This window comes from Egretta garzetta, unplaced genomic scaffold, assembly GCF_000687185.1.
Source record: "Egretta garzetta isolate BGI_Z169 unplaced genomic scaffold, ASM68718v1 scaffold306, whole genome shotgun sequence".
NCBI lineage: Eukaryota > Metazoa > Chordata > Aves > Pelecaniformes > Ardeidae > Egretta > Egretta garzetta.
Window position 1 is genome coordinate 585,205 of NW_009260131.1, and position 18,512 is coordinate 603,716.

Here is an 18,512-nt window from a genome sequence, read left to right on the forward strand (position 1 = left end):
GGAGACAGAAGAGAGTTGCTGGATCTCACAAATCAGCTTTATCTCCAATTCAAAGAAGAGCTGGGTTGGCACATGTATTGCCTGAATTTAAGTCATCTTGTGACACAGTGAAGAGAAAAATATTCTTCAACAAAAACAAACGCAAACTTCAAAGCTCATGAGCAGAAATATCAACTTCAGTGATGGTTACTTTGAAGCCAGCAAAACTGGGAAGTGAGCAAGCACTTGTTATTCAGGGAGGGAGCCTATTCCTCTCTTGCTGGCAAAGTTTTTCTCAGTTCCTCAAGGTTACATCTATTTCCATTTTCACACAGTCTAAACACATCCTTCTGATCTCCAGCTCCCACTCCTTGAATTCCAGCAAGCCTTCTGATCTCCCTTTCTTATCGACTTCCTTCTTTCGACCTTAAGTCTCTCTAATTCCTGACTCCAGAGAAACCTTACGACTGGTATAAGCCTGCCATACTCTCAGAATAACTTTTCTACTAAATCAAAAACCCATGAGCTTCTCCCGGTCAGATTTGTTACTCCATGTTGTCCCAAGTCTAGAAAACTCCTCCTGCTAGAAGACATTATGACATCATAAAGATCACCAGAGAAGCCAAAATCTCAAGTGTTGAAATACCACGTGGAAAACAAATTGAAAAAATAAATCTAACATGGAACACGAACTTTGGACAACATACAAAACAGAAACAAAGCCTAAGGGAGGGAAGAGCCTGTTGACCATCATCAGGTACAGATTCAACACACAGCACTAAGAAAGCTTGAGGCTTTACTGCTAATAGCGCTGCTCAGTGTGCAATGTGTTCACAGGCATGTGGCTACATAGTTCTCAGCAAATCAGAGCATGGCATGTCCTGGACATGTCAAGGAAAACAGAATATGAGTACAAGACTGACATACCAAAGCTCATGGGAGCTTCTGGCAACATGGGACACGTTCCTTTGTGATTTCTACTGCTGTAAACCAGCAGTAGCTCCACTGACCTTCCAAGAGTTACACTGCTGTAAAAAGTATGTGAGAAGAATCAAATCCACTGTGTAGATTTGCCCAACTCAGTCAGCCAGCATTTCAAAAGTAGCTTATAATTTTGGCTGTCTCCATTTTTGAGTGTCTTGGTGCCTTAACAAGACACTAAAAATAAAGAGCCAAAATTACAGGTTACTTTGCACAACTTGGGCCTCAGTTTCTCTGGACCGAATTCTGATGCTACTTGAACTTAGTTGTAATTGAAGCCTGGAATAAGTTTCCTGAACAATATGGAGCTACAAAAAACTTTTGCTGGTACAGATGAGAGCAGACTTGTACTGTCTGTGCCTCATGTCACTCATTACCAGTCTGAAGACACTGGGCCAAATCCTCAGCTGGAATAGCTACACTGGAGCCCCCGTATCTATTTTCACTGGCTGAGAATCCAACCCAAGAAATCCCATTTAACTAATTTATATAGCATTATGAAATTTAATACCTACACAGAGCTTGGAAGATAACAAGTCCTCAGCCTGATAATGACTCAGAGTAGTGCCAAACAGAAGTAACTCCACTGTTAAAAGTGGAATTGCAGAAAGTTGAGAAATGAATCAGACCTGCTGCACGTAGAGTGACTGCATATATAGAGTCCTACTACTACCAGTTTCCTGCAAATGCCTCAGTTCAAAGGAGTGTGGTATTAGGGAACACACTGGTAAAACAGAAAAGCCATAAAAGACGCCACTGTCAATCATCAACACAACAGAAAGCATGGGAAAATACACGTAAATTCTTTCATCCAATGAAAATCAGAGCAGCCAGCTTGCTTTTAATTTAGGAACATGCTGTGCTTGCCTGGGGGCTGCAGGGGCAGGGAAGAGAGAGAGGGTCAGATCTCCATAGGATTGACCCAGGTTTGAAAATTCGCAGCAATTAAAGCGCTGAAAGCTAAACCTCCCACACATCCTTCCCCTAAGTGTCAGGAATTGGTGTCCCCTGATTGCTCAATCACTAGGTCAGATGGCTAGCCTGGAGGGACTAGATGGGTTTCTGGGATTCCACTGGACCTTGGGGGAATTTTATGTCAACTAAGGCAGATGGAGCAAAACCAAACTATCTGGGAGATGCCTTCAAGATGCTGTTCAACTCTTGCTGTGCCCTCCTGCCAATAAAATGCAGTCAGTGCACACTATGTCTGGACTTGGTAAGAAAAATTTTTGCCACTGATTTCGAGATGAACTGAATGATCTCCATTACACATAAGGAGCACAATTAAAATAAACAGCAGCAATACCAGCAGACAAGTGATACAGTGTGGTAAGGCCACTAGGATATCCAGAGAATTTGCTTACTCAGCTCTGTGAAACCATGAGACTGCACTTTGTAACACATAATATAGACTTTTAAAACCTCAGGGCTGCACCGTGACTCTCATAAGCTCCAACAGGGAATTGTTTTCTGTTTCACAAAGCAAAACTGAAAAGATGTCTGCCCTGTCCACATTGTGTTTGTTTCTCTTGCTTCCAGGGTCAGTGTCCACCACTAGAAGAACTAGCAATTTCCTGGCTCCTATAACCTCATCTAAACTCAAGGATGCTGATGGATGACCCAAGCATTCTCATGACACACTAAATTTATCTCCTGTCAGATCAGTATCTCCTTTACCATTCCTCCTCCCACCCTTCCACTCAGTGTGCAACTTTCCCCTGAACCATGACTGACAGCCCACCAGGAACTTTCAGACTTGCAAACCCCTGCAGGTTGTGTTGCCCACTAGTGGGATGCTGAGCTGGAAGACAGAGAGAGGAATCGTGAGACAGAAAGGAAGCAGTCGGCTTATTACACCACAAATCTGGAATTATCTCCTCCTTAGTTCCTCTTCTCACCCTCTCAGCTTTCAGCAGTTCTGTATATATTAGTTCTGTATCTCTTGATGCATTTCAGACAGACTAACTGCTGGACCAGGTAAAAGCGTCTACGGCTTCCAGACACTAGTCTTGGCTGTGACAGCTGTCAAGCTTGTATTGGGACATATAGGTTTCTAACAGGTTACTACATTTCTTAAAGATTTTTTTTTTTTCTTTCACATTGCCAGCCAATGCAATTAGGCTGTTGCTAAGAAAATAAAGCAGCTTCTTGGAAAAGAAGCTGCTAGGCTACTGGAAACAAAATCTAATAAGAAATAAATGGGGTTGAGGAAAAGGATTCTGATATGTCATGGTAAAGCAGCCCAGACCCCAAACCAATTCCTTCCAAGTCTGGAGAATTCACTTCCAAAATGCACACCCGCAGGATCTGGCTCTGAGAACACATGCTCCCTTGCATGTGCAGTCAGTATGGTTGCTTTTTCTCCAGCTCAGCCTAGCTTGCTTTACAAGGCATGGCATGGCATGGCATGGCATGGCATCCCTTAGGGGGAATACGACTTTGAACATCTGCCCAGTAAAGGCTACCCTCATTACATTAGCCAGCACAGTGGTTACATCAACTTGCAGCTGCCTTCCCCCCAGCGAACTACACTTGATCGATTTCATTTTGTAGGGGAGATGCCTGCACAAGTCCCTCCTCCCAGTCCTCACCTTTCCCCCTTTACTTCCTTCTCCCTGCTCCAGCAACCCACTCTGACACCCTCAAGAGGAAAAGTATTTGCAGACTTACTCTGTTACCAAAACAACTCAGCCCAGGGAGCACTGACTCGCAACAGCCTTTCTTATGACTGCTTGTTGGCTAAAGCCAAATACTGACAGCATGGTGCATTATATTGTGCAATTCACATAGCTCCTGCTTCTCAGCCCAGCTTTGTGTTTATGTTCAAGGGCGTCATCTCTCCTTCCAGCAATCGCACAGACCAAGCACCCTCTCGCTGGCAAAGACCTTTCCAAAATTACAAGTGCTAGCTAAGTATGTCAGCTTCACACAGGAGGCATCAAACTCTTCCACCCGCCTGGGGAAATCAGCTGTTTCTGTCATGGTCTCATTAGAGAAGATACCGATGAGGAGGACAGCTGCCTCCACAGCTGTCCCCAGAACTGCTCCCACCTCTACATGGGGAATAAAGAAGGAACATCCAGGTGCGGGGTGGGGGAGGTAGGGTTAATTACATGAATGCAGCACTGGATTTTAATAGTAAATAAATACAGCTGAGTGTCCCACTGAAAACACCACCTTCTTATGGAGTAGGCTTGGAAATCTCTGGACTGCTGAAGTAAAAAAGAAAAAAAAAAGCTTTCCTTAGGAGTTGCACCATGTGTCTGCGGCAGTACCACTGAAGGTTTTCCACAGGGAGATTCTCCTTGTAGTAGCTTCATGTATGACCCTGTTACAGCTAGGTTTTGGATGCGAGAGATGCCTCTTTCCTCTACAGAAGCGGTGGGTTCTTTGGAGAGCCCTTAGTATCAAGCTAGTACAGGCTTAAGGTGCTAAATTTTTCCGATTTAGTGAGCTACACCCCATACTCGCGTTAGGATCTGTTATTGTTAGTAGCCTGGCAAACAGAGCAGGACAGGACTTCATTGTCAAGGAGCCAGGAAATTGCCTGTCATCCTCATAAGGAAAGAGGAACTGCTTGCTGCACAATATGACAAGGGATTAAAGAGTTAAAAAATAAATCCTGCATTGCAAAGTTGCTTAAGGAAGTTGGGTTTTGCCTAGGGCTTATTTGGGATTTTGCTGTCCCGCTACCAGAAGGAGTTGAATTTCAGTTCATTCTGTAGTCTTCCAAAGAAATGTCCTTCCCTCCCTCTCTCTCCTTCTCTGACCTCTCTCATCCCCTGTCACCCCCATCCACACACAGAAGAGTGCAAAATCCTACACCGTCAGCCCCTCTGCATACCTTTGGGAGAAGCAATCAAGCTAAACCTGAATCCTGTGTGCTGCCAAACTGGCTTCAGGATATTTCAGAGGAGGAAAAGAAAAAAAGGAAAAGACAGACAAGCAGTACTTGCAGGGATTTGTTCTTGAAAACAAGCAAAAACATGCGAAGAGTTGCTGCAGCAGCTGCACTTACACTATAGTGCCTGTGTCTCTGCGCAGTTCATCCCTGCTCTGCAGTCCTGTAATCCACATAGAGAAATGCCTGTGCTGCTCCTCTCGCTGGCTGTGCTGTTGTAGTGAGACTGGAACTGCTGCTGTTTTCACTTTCAGACCAGCCTCTCTCTCCAAATCCTCTGACGTCAGACAGCGTCTAAGAGACATTTATGGAATGAATGATCTGAAAGTTTCTCTAGGTAGAGCCCAGATTACAGTTTTGGGGTATTTGTGATTTTTACACTTTTGGATAGAAAACCCCCCTCCAAGTGGTGTCAGGGAGGAAATGGTGGTGGGGAACTACAGATGTGGTTGTGTAAGTCCCTGGCAAAAGACAATCCCTGTACTTTTCTGCCCATGATATATTATATCCACACCCAGGATGTAACTATCTGTCATGCAAGTCCCCATTTGGAAAGCGGTATTTTCCAGTCTCTCAGCTGTGCCTAAACAGTGTTTGAATCAAGCCTGGCAAAGAGCCTTCCAAGCATCTTGTCCACATCCTCTTTCAGTTTTGTACTAACCCCTTCCAGATGGAATGTTTTCCCAGGCATGTGGGCCAGTTCTCTCCTAACTTCAAAATACCTTCTGGAAGTGTCTCATCACAGCTAAATACCAGCTCAGAAAAATAATTTCATCTTTGACCTCTATTATGCTCTGCTTATTTGCATCTCTATTTCTTTGGTCCTGCACAGTATGACACATTTCACCTGCTGTGAAAGCCACTTATAGTGTTATGTGGAAGAGGAGAGATGCTAGAGCAAAAACCGAAGCAGATGTATTAGCATTAATGTTAAGCAGTACTTGAAATGCTCTCATGGTATAATCCTGCTGAGGCAAGTGATGATAAATTTGTACTGATAAGACCTCTCTATTTTGCATTTAGGAGCGGAGTTTGGCTATAAGCCTGTAAGTATCAGTAGGCCCATCTAAGAGGTGAGGAAGGTGAAGTGACATATTTTGAAAGTCCTCGAGTGAGCATTGCCTGATTACAGACAGACCTTTTTAAAAAGTTCAAAACTCGATCAACATTTTCTGGAGGAGTCTACAAATTTGCTGCTATCGTAAGCAACCATTATTTTCTGTTATAGCCCATCATTTCCATTTGTAAACAGTTATAAGAAATATGTATCTTGGTACCACTTTTGGAGATGTGATGCTATTTCAAAATGTAAAGCCAAGGTTCTTTTCTATGCAACTTAACTGGCAGAGCAAATTTACTATTTGGGGCTGTGTGGATTAGTTTTTTCATATACATATGCTTTCTCTTTTCTGCTTTACCACCATCGCATTTGTGCATGAGTCAGAGCTCTCTGAAATCAATAAAGATCATCTGATCAGCTTCAAAAGGCTTAAAATCAAGTTTGCTCTGATAATTTTCTAATGGCAGCTAGTGCCCTACATTGCCATACCATCACTATGACAAAAAGCCTTGAGATAAATTCCAGAAGAACATGCTGTCTCTTTGAAAAGATTTCTACCTTTATACTTAAAAGGTAGGTCTAAGAATCTGGCAGATGTGGGAACAAGAAAATATTCCCAGCCCCAAAGCAGTATTCTGTTGAGCAAAGTCAAGCAGTATTGTTGAGCATATGTTTTTATATAAAATGAAAAATAATAAAAAGAACACTGTTTTGACAATGCAATCCAAGCATTGAACAAGTGGTCGTGTTGTCCTCTCTGGCTATCAGATTTGCCAGTTTTCTACTTAAGATCAACAAGGATAATTCAGGGCATGAGTCCCCACCCTGCCATGCTGCATACTGCTCTTCTTGAAGATCAACCCTGGAGTTACGTTGCTACCTGTTGGCAGCTTGTCCCATAGATACCTGCAGGGAACTCCAAAGCGCAGAGTGATTCAGGGCTTCTCTGTAAGATACCAGAGCTGTTCCTTATGGGTAGCTTTCATTGACTCAGCTCCTGTGGTTAATAAACTCTCTAAAGCACAGTAAAGGCTCACAGTGTTTGCTGAAGATCAGATGGCTATCCGTGACTCCTGCTTTCTCTGTTTAATTTATAGGATTGCATTAGATTTTCTCCCTAGAGAGTGGAAAAGGAGGAATGTGGAAATCCTGACTACCACACAGAAGTAAAGCATCAATAATTACAGCCTCTCTTACAGCGTGACCCAAGCACAAATGGGATTTCTTTATTTCAAAAGACTTTACAGCAAGATTGAAATGCCACGAGACCGAAATGTTCTGAAATGCCAAGAGACTGAAATGCTCTGGTTACCCATACATGATATGGACAATGACAGTGAGTAAGCTGCTGTCAACCTGTGTCCAGTAGCACACTTCATTTCTGTCCTGAAGGGATATGCCTCTTAACATGTAGTTGTTATGGTAAAAACATCTATCCCATCAGAAGTGCTACAACATTCCAGTTACTGCGGATTAAGACAGCATCTCTATGAACCTGTTGCATTTCTTTGTGGAAATGAAAGGAAGAATAGCCAGTTGTATCGTTGTATGTTCATAACCTCTGCATTGAATCACCTAAGACTCACTTCCACAGGATGCAACAGGAGCCCTTTTTAGAACACAACACCAGGATACAAAGAGCATGAAGATCCCATCTGTGGGCAATCTGTACTCCCGTTTCCTATACAGAAGAACCCTCTCCATCGGACTGGGTGCGTGCATGTGGGAGCATAATTTGCTTCACTTTAAACATAATTTATTTAAAACAGTACTTCTCCTAAAATATACTAGAGGCAGACACTTTTGTAGGGTGCAAATCAACTTTGTATGCTGGATGAAGACAAGCATAGGCAATACTCAGCCCTAAAAAACAGAGAACACAGTGAGACCCTCTGCAACCCTAGTGCATGACTGACAAAGCAGGAGTGCACACGTTCCTCACATCCAAAGCAGTCTCAATACACGTTCACATGAGCAAATATAGCAGTCTAGTTGTCACTCCATTAGTGCTACATAAAAAAATAATAAACCAAAGGAAATGAAACATATTAAAATACTATTCTTGCTGCCATAGTGGAACAGACTATTCAGCTCTCTAGTCTAGTACACTGCCTCAAGCAGTGGTTAGATACCTGATGATTCAGAGCATGAAGAATGGAAAACACACTACATCCAGCTAGTTGTGGGCTGGAATATTACATAAGAATTGAACCCCACAGTTGATCAGTTTACACCCTGAAGCATGATGTTGTTTCAGATGCTGGATTTCTTTTGCCTTGCTATGAATGCTATTTCTGCATATATTTCAGTTTTGGGAACCTGCCAGGTTTTTTTCCAATCCACTGAAGTCAGGAAATGCGAAGTTATGGCATATGTTCAAAAGAATAGCACACACCAAAGCATGCAGAGAGCTCTCTATCTTTGTCCTCAGATGCACACAGCCTTGGCCATAGTTTTTAAATCCACCCGGTGATTTTCCTTTCATTTTGCATGACAGAATTCTATTCTCTGTGTACTTTCGGCCTCCAGATTTAATTCTCCACTGTGCTGACCAGAGTGAAACCACCTACAGATCTCATAGATGTCTTCATTTCCAATGCCTGAAGCAGTATACCATGGCTTACCAGGTGCTAGTAAACAGTTTAGGCAATGGGAAGAAAAGATGGTGATGTGTTGCAGATACACATGTGCAAGCAGGAAGGATCATTCTAAGACACTGTCATAGCTGTCTTTGTCCCGTGCAAGGGATTGTACCTTGCACATCAGGAAAGGGGGAAGGAAGCAATTTCTGGTGCTTTACCAAAGCGTACCTAAGATGTCCCTTTAGCCACACAGGACTGTGCAGAGGATGGTAAGTGTCTGAGTATTATAATCAATGCATGGCACTGGATAAATCTGTATTTACAGATTACAGCTAGGCAATGAAGTGACAGCATTTTAGACTCAGGTTCCTCCAGTATCAAAGTCAACAAAAAGTGAGAATCAGGGGAGAATGATGCTCACACAACTGAAGGAGTTCTTCCAATTAAAACTAGTGCAGTGTTAGAGCAAGACTTACAAAGCCAGCATGTCTGTAGCACACTGCAACTGAACTCAAAGACTGAGGGACAGACTGAACTCGTGAAAGTAAATTTAGCAAGTCTTAAGTCTTGATGGACAGTACTCATACATGGGGGTAGACAGCAGGCAGCATGGGCTGAGAACACCCTGCCTCCACCGCTGGCAGAAGAGGAGGGAGGGAAGAGGGAGCTCTGTTGTGGCTAGGCTCTGACTCCTTTGCAGCAGTCAACTAGACCAAAGAGAATGGAGTAGGCCAGACTATTTGGACAGTTATAAACTAAAATTGTGCTGCAGATATATAATATCAGAATTAAACAACACTTTTGTAATATATCACAGCCCTACTAGTTATTCCCAGAGCTAACTTAGACTCATTTTGTTTTCCACCAAAAACTATATAGTGAATTCAGGTTAACCAGGGTCCTTTGAGACCTTTGTGGGATAACAGTTTTGGCTTCTTTCACACACATACTGGATTGACGACTGTTAAAGCACAGATGCTTCAAAGAAGCCAGAGATACAACTTGGGGGAAAAAAAAAGTACTCACACAGTAGAAAACCATGCAGACACAAATGTCACCAATGATATACCATATTAACAGCAATCATCATGCGTTACAAAACATCAAGGGAGCTTGGGTTGGAAGGAGAGTTAAATTATGTGGACTGTATCAAATGTAAGTGGTTGACTGGCATGATTTTTTTTCTTTTCTTTCCTAGACATTCCCACTTATTGCAAAGGATTTATTTTTAAAAGACTCCAGGAAGCCAAGAGAGTCTATTAGACTAGCAATTATCCTGAGTCACTTCCTACATTGGTTTAAAACAACTTTTCAGAAAATCTCTTCTGTGGGTGTGGATGCAAGTACATCAGTGGCCCACAGAGTTGAACCAGTAAACCTGAAAGGAGTAATGATCTACAACTAACTACATTCCATTTTAATAACATTGAAAGAATACTAAAGTTGGAGAATCAAATGTTGGATCAAACAAATTATGATATGAATGTGTTTATCCACTACCCATGTAAAACAGCTGTGGCAGAACGTGGGATGAGACCCAGCTGCCTGCATTTTAGTTCAAGACATTTAGCTCAAGACACTTCTCTTTCTCCTTGCAGCTCTTGCCACTGTTGATGCGAGCCTGGTGCATGGGATGAAGCAAGCATCTATAAAATGTGAGCACACAGTCAGAGCTGGTGCTGTAATTTTGGCACTTCCACACTTTTAGGTGTTTTGGTTTACCAATGCTTATGCTCTCTACTGTTTTTCTTTCTGTATTAATTGCTAATTAAAGAAAAGTACCAATCCCAGAACTTTTGCACATGTAATCCTATTGAATTTATGAGATATCAGCATAATCTCTGAAATATACTGAATACAGAAGCTTTACTCTACTGCTGTCACGCCACCATACTGCTCTCCTCTTGTGAAATTGCCATTTCAAGACGTAATGCAGTTTGACCATGACATATGCAAGTGTCTTCTCAGGCAGGAAAATATAAGAAAATGTAAGAAAGTTCTTGAGTTCTGCTTCTGAAGCATGGTTCAGTATTATGGACATAGGCACAAAGACTTGGCACAATTATTCTTGGAAGAGACTGCTATGCTTCAGCCCCAAGTTTTATTACCAGACCAGCCAAAAGTCACCTCATGTATCCTTGGTTACCTCATCTGTGGAAAAAGGGATTAAGACAGTCTGCCTACAGGATAAGAGCACAGGATCTTGACTGGTAATATCGAGAAGCATTTCATAAAATAAAAGGTTGTCAGGCACTGGAATGGGCTGCCCAGGGAGGTGGTCGACTCCCCATCCCTGGAGGTATTTAAAAGAAGGGCAGATGAGGTGCTTAGGGACATGGTTTAGTGGTGGGATGGCAGTGTTAGGTTAATGGTTGGGCTTGATTATCTTAAAGGTCTTTTCCAACCTAAACGATTCTATGATTCTATAATCTTTTATAATGTAAGAAATTGAACAAGAAAACAGAACAAAATGAAACCATAATATTTAGTTATTCTGTCTCTTTTGTACTTATTAAATATCAAAAATGAAGAAATAATTCTCATGTGACACATACAGTTATTGTGAACTTGTTTCTATCACCTGCCTAATCTACAGAAATGAGTAAATTTACAGGATTAAACAGAAAGCCACTGAACTCCAGATTATTTTTTTTTCCTTTCCAGACAGAATAAAACCTGGTCTTATAAATGAATGAAAGTTTGAAGATAGAATACTCATTTGAAGAATCCAGTTTTATACTGGACTTGAGGAAGGGTGACATCTGACAGCAGTATAATCAGACTTCTAGTGAAGACAGGCAAGAACAACAGCTTTACAAACTTATGACAAGAACATACTGACTCTCCAGGGTCTTTGTCACTGTTGATTTAGACATGGTTCAAGATATTCAATATCTCATAGCACCAGGTTTTTGCATCTGAAGTAGAGCGAACAAAACACTGAGAAACTGAACAGCTATGATTGTCCTTAGAAGAAGAGACGAGTTCTACTTCCCTATTATTTTCACAAACTCTAGACAGAACTGGGACTCAAGTCCTATGAATACAAAGACTGGCAAAAGAATTTTGTAGCCTCTTTAAGAGAAGAGACAGCTGTGAAGAAGTATCTTGCAGGCAGCTACAAATACTGACTTTGCTGAAGATGCTGAGAGTGGGAGGGTATCAAAGGAACGGGCCCACAGCTCAGTGTGGGTTCTTTTGTCTCACCATCTTTAAACAACAGCAGATGCGGAGACCAGACCTGAGCAGAGGAAGCTTAAAAGAACTTAAAATGTACAAAATAAACCAGGGCAGGCTTAAAATTGTCCCTGGAGCACCAGAAGGAAAAGAGGTACCTCACTAGGGTAGGTGCAGGGTAATATTATGTAATGGGATGGCTATTGCATTTCACACAATAAAAATCCTTCCAAAACTTCACTAAAACCGGATGAGCTGAAAATTCTAAAAAATAAACAAGAATAACAATTCTCATATGTCTAAACCCACTGATCTCCTGAATCCACGAATGTTTTCCTTAGGTTCCCAAAGAATTTTGAAATAAACAAAGTTGGGAAGACCAAGATACAACATATTGTCAAATGTGCTCTAAATTAGTCCATTTTGTTCCAATACACCCATCTATAGAAGAAGACAGACCATTCATGAAAATTAGCCGCAGTGGACCAGTTCAGATAAAACTTTGTTAACCAGTGTCATAAGAAAAAGCTATGTATCTTTGATTCATCATTTCCTTCGATTATTTCAATTATAGACAGAAAGGTGACAGGCTTAAACAAATAATCTTATAACTTTTTGAGTAATTTAATAAAACTTATGTCATAAAAATGGTTACTAGAAGATTCTTGTCCTGATTAGGTACATGAATTATCTAAAAACTAAAAGTTTTGTTCCTACACTTTTTTTTTTTCCCCAAATTATTTTGGCAGGTCCAGGAAGGTGTAACATTTAATTATATTTGGACTAACTTAGTCAAGACATGAAAGTGGCAGTGCATGTAAAACACACACATGTATTTTATTCCTGACCAAATTCTTCATTTCTCTGGGCCTGTTTCTTATCTGCAAAATAGGAATTACAGAATTGAGTGCTTGACATGGATGCTGTCAGGTTAATCTCATTCCTCATTATAAAGAAGAGCTGAAGATCAACAAATTTATTCAGTGCTTGTGTCTCTGACATACAAATGTGTCTGAGATGTTGAAGAATAATCTTACATGAAGACGCTCCTTGCTTTATCCTTCTCTGTTCTTGGAGTACCTGATTTGACAGGGTTTCAGGTAATTTGTTTCATATGGGCTAAAGACAACAACCAAGCAATTATTTCTGATGATTGTGCTTGTCCTCCTGAATACTTTCATAGCAAGAAAATTCTTCTAAGTAATACAAGGAAATAGCTAATACTTTTCTGTGTGCACGTTATGTCATGTTAAACTAACATAATTTACATGGAATTAGCTTACGGAAGAGAGAAAATCACTGATAAGGGCGTAATTACATAAATCTTCATACACTTTTCTGATTTGGGATGCCAAATATATTGTTTCTTAGGACAGGAAAGACGCATACTCAAAGCATGTGTTCTGACACATGGCCAAAACAGTCAAAATAGGTGTTGCTTTCCAGAGACTATACTTATTTAAACAGTTCTCAAACATACAAGTGGAGAAGGCAGTAACAGTGAATCCCACTCATCTCTCTTAATACAATTTCCAAAATTCAGAAGTAAGTCCTTATTCTTGCTTTAAGAAGGAAAGGGCTGCCAGGTTGTGAACAACCTAGTCAAGCTCTTTATACTTCTCTGCACATTCCACAACAGCTGTTATGAAGTTCTTCCTGCAGGACTTCTATACAGTGAGAATGAAATTCTGGCACAGGGCCATTGAATATGGAAATTTCTGGATCTACTGGTACAAAATCACATGCAGACAGGCAAGATGAAACCCTGTAGCACAGATACCCCATGCTATTATTCTCAGAAAAGATAACAGAGAACATTGAATTTAGTCTTACTTCTGAAAAAAATCAGTAATTTCCATCCTCAGAATTATTTTTATGTGAGCACACAGAGGTTTATGGACAAGAACTTTCATTTCTTAGTTGAAGGATTACTGTCTGGCTCAGGACTGTTTTTAAAAAACAAGCAAGTTATCTGATGCTACCAGGTATTCTTAACAACAAAAAAAGCAAATGTTTCATCATCAAATATGAATACCTTAGAATCAGAAAGCTGTATAGATAGATATATTGTTTGATTAATATTTTATTGAATAACTAAGATGCTAAAATGGAAGGATGCCAGAGGTGGAGACATAAACAGTACCATCAGTGATCAGGGCCAGGCTTGAGTAAAGGACTGATATAGATAGCGCTGTAAGGGTACCACATTCAGGGTTAAGAGCATTAAGGTTAAAGGCTTCACTGGCTACTGTCAGGGACTCCAAAGTATAAGGAGGAGTTGGGAGAAAGAAAAAGGTAGGGCTAAAACCAGCCCAGGTGCTGGGTAAAAAGAGCCCTGCCTGAGCAGGAAGAAAAACAATTCAGAGGAAGGTTCTAGGACACAGTTATGAAGCAAAAAGGGACTGTCTAGGTTCCCTTATATATGTAATTGGTAGGGCACTTCACAGATCAAGTTCATGTGGGAGTCTTCAGCAAGTGTGAATTACAAAGCCTTCATTCTCAAGGAAATTGATTACGGGCATCTGTGGAACTGGTTATACCCTACTTAAGCATAAGCAGGCCTTAGAAGTAATCAAATGGCAAACTGATATATTCTCAAGAGGACTTCTTTTGGGGTGTGTCTGCTCTGTGTGTTGTTCATTTGTTTATGAAAACACAAGTTCCTCATATGAGAAATGCTCAAAGTATCTGAATACTCAATGGTCTATAGTTGACATACATGTAATCATCAATATCATGTTAATGATAAGAATTATAATATTATATGGTTGGAGGCAAAAGGCATTTTCTAACATATGATAGGATAAAAATAAGACCAGCTTAAATTATTTGAAAAATACATAGACAGCTGAAAGGTAGGACAGGGCCAGTGAACCTGCAGGAAGAGACTGGATTCATTGTGTGGGGACTGCTGAACAGTGAATCACAACTAATAAATTACTAAGTACTGTTATGGATGCCTAGTTTACTTGAAAAAACTGGATGAAGACGCTTTTGCTTCCTACTCAACTCTGAAACCTGATGAAAACTGGTCTATATTATACCTAGCCACAGTAGCCCTCTAAGCCTCAGAAGCACAGGACCACTGGAGTGCAGTGATGTTTGTAAGCAGTAGAGGGGATCACAAGTGACTGGCTTCTTTCATGTAGAATCAAGCCCTCTGAGGCTAATTAATTTATCTGAGAAAGTAGTCATGAGCATCCTCAGAAACTAGCGAATGTAAAAGCAATCCAAATGCAATAGGATAATTAGGAACTGGTGAATGAAGTATTTTGTGAAACTGTGCAGCAGAAGAGCACAAAGCTGCTAACTGGGGCAAGGATATGTTTTTGGCAACAAATAGATTGACCAGCTTCTTGTCTTCACACTAGTGTTACAAGTCTGATTTTGTCAATAACTGTAAATCTCTTTGAGATCTTCCAATGGAAATCACTATTCAGGTTTTTAAAAATATTATATAAAGCAAAAGTTAGAGCGCCAGAATATATACAATGAATCTATGGGAAATCATCATTCTTCCATGTTTCAAGAATTGTTTGACAAGTCTTTAAATTATTTCTCTGGGAACTGGTCTGGCTTAAATGTGTTTATCCTTTGCCTTTTGTTAGCTCATGTTTGCATTTACTGTCCATTAATAATTAATGAACACAACAGTCTAAGGTACTTGATTCTTTTATGAACTGTAGATAATTCCACATTTCAGTCCTACATAACATCAACAGCATAGGGAAAAATGGAATGTGGCAAGAAGCCCAGGAAAAGGCAAGTTGAGTTGGACTGGGAATTAGCTGGAAGGATAATAATCCTGCAAGCCAATATTCATTAAGTAATTTTATGTGCAGTGGAAGAAAATTATGATACACACTTGGCACCTGGAAACTTTAAAATGTTACAAAAAACATTTCAATAACCGTACAAATTGGTTAACAATTGTGATACAAAACAATTATTTCTAAGGTGCCTCATGCCAACATGATTCAGTTTTACTCAGTGTTTTTCTGAAACTTCACTTTTGAAGTAATCTAAAGAATTGCTTATCAGACAGTCTAGTTGCTTTCTGAGATATTATACAATCCTTCCTACCATTTTTTTTTCTTGCAGCCACCATTTGGACTACATCCAAATCACATTTACTTCAACAATGTGGGATTAAGCTTCTGGAGGTGCTTCAGCATACAGTAGGGTTTAGGTAAGGCCTACGAGGGCATGCAAAAACATCACAACTGTAAAATAAGAATTTTAACTGTTCAGTAACTAATAATAAAAGAAGCTAAAAACCAGTGTACTTTAACTGCCCTTCTGGATTAAATCCATGTATGTTCCTAAACTATTTAAACTGAGCCAAAAGAACACTACCCCTTCCCAAGGTATGATGATTAATTCCTTTTGTGGAGCATGATTTGCACCAAACTGTATGTTTTACTTATGCAACTTTTCTGATAAACCATTCAATGAATACTGCAAATAATATGAACTTCACTGAAAGGTAAATGTTATATCCCTAGTAACAATTTAGTTCGTTAAACTGGCCATGTAACTCACCTAGAAGGACAATTTCTTTCTCTTTAGATCACTCAGTTCTCTCAAGTGAGACTATTGGAGTAACTCATTTGACAATGATTGATATATCTGTATTTCTGTTCATTAGAGAAAAAGGTATTATTTACCTGAAAGTAGGCAGTAGACAGGGATTTGGTTTTGTTTCTTTTCTTTTTCAAATTAGTGTTTCTTCTTCATGCATCTCAGTGGATCAGACTTGACCTCTGTAAATACAAAAAGTGTTGTAGGGAGTCCTTACACATCTTACTAGATTTATACAATTGGAAAAGTGTTTTTTTCTTAGTTCACAAAATTATTGCTTCTTCAATGACAGTAACTTAACAATCTTATCTGCTGTGTTAAAAGCAAGTATCTATGTGCAAGAAAAATGGTGTTCTGAAGAAAATCTCAAAAATGAATTTATGTACTGCTGAAACTTGTTGTCCATGGAGGCAATCTGATATACATATTGACCTATGTTTCAAATATCATATCTAGTACTTGAAGTTTATTAGCTTTGGAGAAACCTGACTGGAGTGTGTATAAACCACCGCCCTCTCCTGGGGGTCACAGGACAATGCAAACTTGAGAAAAAACTACAGAGCTCCTGATGTTGTCACAGTATCTCCAGTAAAAGATATACTAAGAGATTAATAATAACTTAACACAAACAAATGTTGCTGGTATATACTTGTCTGTCAAATTACCTCCAAGGTCTTTAGAAACCTCACTTTCTGAAACGAGGTTCCACAGTGTACAGAGTGTTGTCAAACTTACAATTCACCATCTTGGTTATAAACATTATAATTTACCACCTCATTTATAAACTACATGTGGAAGATCAAAATTCTTGACAGTGCTTACAATAAAACTTTGATTCAGTGAAGAAATAATGGAGATAAAGTGCAGTACAGTTATTGACTTAGAAAAGAGGGTTTATTCTATTTTCAACTTCGGCCAGTTTACTCTACATCTGTGTTCTTCAGTCACACATGAAAAGCAGGTAAACCACATATTTTTACTTGTGCCTGTAATCTTAAAGTCCTAGATTCAGTCTTAATTGGAAGATGATGTAAATCCAAATGCAAGAGAATTGAAACTCACTAATTTGTTACATGCTTGGGGATTCCTAAATGAAATAGGCTAGTGAAGTCTAAACAACAGCTGAATACATAATCCATGTCCAAGGTGACAAGATCAACACTGGGTAAATGAACATTTTGTATTTTAATACAGTGACTCAAGAAGTCTGTCTCTTCACATTGGCAAGTAACTGTTGTCTGAAAGTCCCTGGATACCAACCCTTACCCATTTATAAGATTTCTCAACTGTAGATGCACAACATCAGCATGTGACAAAATCACCCACCCTTAAATGCATCTGGCATTTGAGACTTGAATTAGCAATTGTATTCAGCTTATTTTAAATCAAAAACTGGACATTGAAAAGAAAAAAAAAAACAAACAAATCAAACTAAAACTCTTTTTTTTTCCTTCATTGCTTGAAAAGAAGTAGTCTTGTAAAAAGAAAAAAAAAAAACCAAACCAAAACAAAGACTGTATGTAAATACTGTTGCAATGTGCTTAAATAAGGGCTATTCTATTTAGTTTCAAACAGTTCAAGAGCACTTCTTAATTTTACATTTCTTTGATGTTAGTCTTCTACAAGTATTTTTTTGTTGTTGTTGTTGTTACTTTGGAAATACTGCTTTCCATAGCTATTGGGATGCTGTATGCTTCAGTAACAGCATGCATATATCCCACCTATTCACGGAATTATGTGGGGGGAAAACCAGCTACCTTGTGAATGATAGCACATGAACACAGCTGCACTGATTTGTGCATTGTCCTTTTCATCCCTTGTTTACAACAGTATGCAAATACATGGAAAGTTTAGTGGGAAGGTTGGTCTTGGTCTTTTAAGGTATTTAGTGGCTTGGTACTGAAGACACCATTTTCTCTGGCTTCACCGCAGGCTGTGCTTGCACAATTGGATGCATTGCTCAATTTCTCCATGTCTTAATTTTCTCTTCTAAGAAAAAGGCATGTACCAACTCTTCAGCTAAATGTGTTAGTGTCTGGCACTCCTGGCTGGAGCGTATTATTATATCCACGTTGAAGCACCAGTGAGCCTGTGTAAGTAATTATGTATGCTCTTTATGGCAGCTTCTTGAGATCAGTGTACCTGGGCAGTATAGTTTGTCTTAGTTTTAGCTATGCTATGCTACTTATATTATGATGCAAACTTTTGCTTCCTTATAGATGGCCTTCTCTTCTTGTACAATACCTTCATC